We start from the raw sequence: 5,000 nt of genomic DNA on the forward strand, positions 1-5,000 counted from the left end.
GTGACAAGTACATGGGGTGAAAGAGTAACACTTGTGGCTGCAGACAGCAGTGTGAACTCCTGGCTACCTGGTCCTGGTCTGCTCCTAATGCTGATAGGCCGCTGTGGTGCCAAGAACAGGCCGTCCTCCAGTGGACTCTGCCACTGCCCCGTGCTAACCGAGGCATGACACACTAAGTCATTCAGGATGGACGAGACAAGGGGCTTCTGATCGTCAGTAGTAAGCGAATACTTAAACCAGTGAGGCCACTGTGTGTGTGTGTGTGTGTGTGTGTGTGTGTGTGTGTGTGTGTGTGTGTGTGTGTGTGTGTGTGTGTGTGTGTGTGTGTGTACGCACGTGCGTGCGTGCGTGCGTGCGTGTGCTTGTTTGTGCACGCGCGGGGTGAGCAGCTTCCTGGATCCATCAGCAAATAAGAGGGGAAACAAGAGCCACTGAGGCAGCCTTCTTTATGTTGTTTCTGCAGCAGGCCTATGTGCTGCAAAGGCTGTGAGACAAGTCCCTTACTGCCTGGCAGTCAAATGTAAGGGACATGTCTCACCTGAAAATAAAGGCCTATGCATAACTGACAGCTATTTATTTGCAATATCCCCAAAAAGTAATAATGTAATGTAAGCGAAGCTGCAATAATTACAGCATTACTACGTCTGTGTCTCGCCTCCATTCAGATCACATTTGTCACATTTAATACATGACAGAGTTAGAAGACGCGAGTAATCCACTGAGACCACATCAATAATTCAAAGTTTCAAAGCAGCAGCAGGTACTAGGCACAGGCTCTCACGTGGATCGCACAAGCACGCGTGGGGTAGTGGAGTGTATTTAATTTGTATTTATTTTATTGGGGAGGGGGGGGGGGGTCTTATTGGGTTTGTGACATGGTCATTTCTTTAGAACATGTAAAAAAGGAAACAAGGAAAAGACAATACATTGCTAGTATTAGACTAGAATAAAACGGAGCATAACAGAAAATCACCACTAGTAAAGAATTATTATAGGGATACTGGAGATTCAAACCCATAAAGCACCATAAGGTCCCTTTAACTCGCTATTGAGTGGCGCAGACACACTATAAGCCCCTATATAGGAATGTTATAGGAATGTCATAGTGGTTTTTCGTCAGGGCAGTGCAGGAGCCGTTTCCTATTTGGCACACTAGTCATTAGGCAGCTGACCTCTTCACCCTTCTTGGAGACACACGGCGAGCATGTCAGCTACAATGACAACATTGTTCACCCCCCCCCCCCCTTTTTTTTGCTTTCTTGCAGCAAGCAAAGCAAAACAGTGGTAGGCACAGTTTCAACCCAACTACAGCCAACTATTCCTCTGTGTTGTCCAAGTTGAGCAGAGCAGAGGCACAGTGCGCATGTCATCATCATCATTAAGTTTTACAAAACATCAGTCATGCCATGTCGGGGCTGTCTCCGTGTGTCCCCCCCCCCCCCCCCCCCCCTTCTCAGATTTTTGTAACGCACATCATCCTTTACGGCAAACGATAGCAGTCCAATAAAACACAGCAATTTTATAATAGCAGGCTGTTGTTACAGTGACACCATGAGATTAAAAAGTAGCTACGAAAAGGTCACTATAAAAACTCAACTCACTATTAAGCAGACAGGCTACTAATTGGAGGAGTGCTTTTTCGTTAGGAGTAGTGTTAGTTACTCACCACGAAGGAATGATCAGCATAATAAAACAGGCAGACGAACGAAGCCTTCTCGGTGTTTATGGAAAGCCGAAGTCTTGTCTGCGGCACGGTCAGCTCTACATTGTGTCCCCTCTGTGTTAATGTGAGGCTTGCTTCACAGTAGTGCTGGTGTGAATATGAGAACGAAGAGGAGTCGACTCGGCGTCAGAGAGCTGCCAGAGAGACCGCAGCGTTTGACTAGCAAGATGCTTCACATCCTAGTCCAGGCAGGTAGGACGCTCGCACATGCGTACTGAATTGCCAGCTAAAGCTAGATAGCCATTGCACAGATCACAGCAAATCATTTGTGTAATAAAGTTCACAAATATTGCTAACACGAGATGTGAATTGACGAAATTGCCTCTGCCACGCTCAAAAGAAGCGGGGTAGATGTCTGTCTAATATACGATTGCGGAAGTAGGTTGCAATGAGTCCTCTCGCCCCGCCTTTACTCTCTGCAGCTACACTGTAGATTGACGCCAGTGATTGACGCAGACAACACAGAGGGAAGAGTCAGCGCTGCCCACACCTTCCTGTCTGGTGTTAAACTACACTGTTACAACAACCAACCAACCAAACAGGTGGGTAAACTGTGATAATCACAAGGCAAACAGCCACCAATATAAACACAAATCAAGGAAACGTGTTATATGTTTGTGTTTACTCGAGTCATGACTCATGTTTGGCAAGTTAGCTACTTTCAAAATGTATAGCTACATACAGTATTACTAGCTTTAGTTACTTTCATTTGAAAGTAATTAGTTACTTTACAATATTACTGTCTGTATAGAGTGACTTGTTACTTATTATTACACTAGTTTTGCATTAATTTCACCAAAACAACAGCAGTAACAGGATGACAAAGAATTTCAACCGTCTTGAAGTCAGTGCAAACCAATAAACCATCCGAAATTCTAAATGTTATCCCTTTCCTTTCTTATTGTCATCTAGCGGTGGGCAGACTCTGGTGCTGATGGTCCTGGAGTTGGTGACAATTCACTGATGTCACTGATGTTTGTGTCTTCTGTAGGAGAGATGGACAAAACATTTTTCATTTGTTTATAGAGTGTAATACTGTGTCATTCTTAGGCAGTCAGACTTCACCTGTGCAGATGCAATGTCACCTGTGCAGATGAAATGTGTGAGACTGAGAGAGACAGCATGTCTTCAGACACCGGGACCATGCAAGGAGACGACAGAGCTTGCAGAGCGAGGGGCCTGCACCTACAGTGGTGTGACAGCGGTGTCAGACGGAGAGGTCTACACACACAGTGGAGTGACAGCGGTGTCAGACAGAGAGGTCTACACACACAGTGGAGTGACAGCGGTGTCAGACGGAGGGGTCTACACACACAGTGGAGTGACAGCGGTGTCAGACAGAGAGGTCTACACACACAGTGGAGTGACAGCGGTGTCAGACGGAGAGGTCTACACACACAGTGGAGTGACAGCGGTGTCAGACGGAGGGGTCTACACACACAGTGGAGTGACAGCGGTGCCAGACGGAGAGGTCTACACACACAGTGGAGTGACAGCGGTGTCAGACGGAGAGGTCTACACACACAGTGGAGTGACAGCGGTGCCAGACGGAGAGGTCTACACACACAGTGGAGTGACAGCGGTGTCAGACGGAGGGGTCTACACACACAGTGGAGTGACAGCGGTGTCAGACGGAGGGGTCTACACACACAGTGGAGTGACAGCGGTGTCAGACGGAGGGGTCTACACACACAGTGGAGTGACAGCGGTGTCAGACGGAGGGGTCTACACACACAGTGGAGTGACAGCGGTGTCAGACAGAGAGGTCTACACACACAGTGGAGTGACAGCTGTGTCAGACGGAGGGGTCTACACACACAGTGGAGTGACAGCGGCGTCAGACGGAGAGGTCTACACCCACAGTGGAGTGACAGCGGTGTCAGACGGAGGGGTCTACACACACAGTGGAGTGACAGCGGTGTCAGACGGAGAGGTCTACACACACAGTGGAGTGACAGCAGTGTCAGACGGAGAGGTCTACACACACAGTGGAGTGACAGCAGTGTCAGACGGAGAGGTCTACACACACAGTGGAGTGACAGCGCACCTTGGCACAGCGTTGAAGCAGGTGAGGCTTGCCCTGTATAGCCAGTGTGCCATGTCAAATGCTAACATTAACTCATTCATTCATTCATTCATGTTCATGGGCTGGTTTAGCTTGGTTGTTAAAGGAGCAATATGGAAATGTTAACCATATATATTAATACCAGATTACCAGAATGATTAATAGGCTAAAAGTACATCTACCCCCCCGCCCCCCATCGCCCATCAATATGAAGAGCTAAAGTGTCGAGTAAAGCTGAAGGCTGTGGAGAAAAATGACCAGTGGTGCTTCAGCATTTTTTATTTTTTTGAGACACTACCAAGTGGAAAAAGTAAAGTGAGCGGATTAACATTCCAGTGTCTCTGGCGCTGCTTTTTAAAGAGAATCATATGCTGCTGTGTCCCCTGACTGGGATGAGACAGGGAGAGAGATGAGGTGGTTGTAGGCAGCACTCAGACAGAGAGATGGACAGAAAGACAGATGAACAGAAAGACAGACAGAAAAAGAAAACTACAGTTGAAGTCAGAAGTTTACATACACTCAAATGATGTCAATTAGAAGTGTCTAAAAAGCCATTACATAATTTTCTGGAATTTTCTAAGCTGGTTAAAGGCACATTCACTGGAATTGTGATATAGTCGTGAATTATAATCTGTCTGCAAACAATTGTTGGAAATGCACAAAGTAGATCTCCTAATCGACTTGCCAAAAATATAGTTTAAAATTAAATCTGTACGGTGGTTAAAAAAAATCAGTTTTCCAACCAGAGCAATCTAGTAAGAGAGTGGCATCAGCGGAGGTCCAAAATGCGTGACTCATTAGCCAATGAACAGCCAGGAAGGGGTCTAGCGCTACTTTTGAATGCTAAAATAAAGCTGGTAATGTACAATTTGATTCTTTAAAAAAAAAAAATTTTTTAAGTACAACACAAAATGTCCATTTCTGCAACTTCACAGCGCTGCTTAATCCAAGCCTTTGCTTCCTGGAACTCTTGAGTAAAAAACTGGTCCATTGGAGTGAATGGAGATGTCGCGACTCTTCTATATACAGTACACGGCTCTGACTCCAACATAAGTGCATGTAAACTTCCGACTTCAACTGTATAGCTTTGACTGGATGTTACACACTACAGTACACAGTGAAACAGTGCATCAGTATGCACCATAGACTGTAGACTGTGGTATGCACAGTGTCAGTGAAAGAAGAAAAAACGGCAAATACCTTTGTAGGCTA

General features: G+C 46.1%; 1 protein-coding gene across 1 annotated transcript in view; it reads right to left on the bottom strand.

The window, feature by feature from the left end:
* The window catches only part of LOC310796874 (cysteine/serine-rich nuclear protein 1-like), an 8,266-nt gene extending 6,484 nt beyond the window's left edge, over positions 1-1,782 (bottom strand). The window contains exon 1 of the mRNA XM_083659110.1: positions 1,667-1,782. The gene's annotated coding sequence lies outside the window, so the exon portion shown is untranslated. The remainder of the gene's footprint in view (positions 1-1,666) is intronic.
* Positions 1,783-5,000: the final 3,218 nt, after the last annotated feature.

This window comes from Poromitra crassiceps (genome assembly GCF_964638095.1).
Source record: "Poromitra crassiceps genome assembly, chromosome: 23".
Taxonomy (NCBI): Eukaryota; Metazoa; Chordata; class Actinopteri; order Beryciformes; family Melamphaidae; genus Poromitra; species Poromitra crassiceps.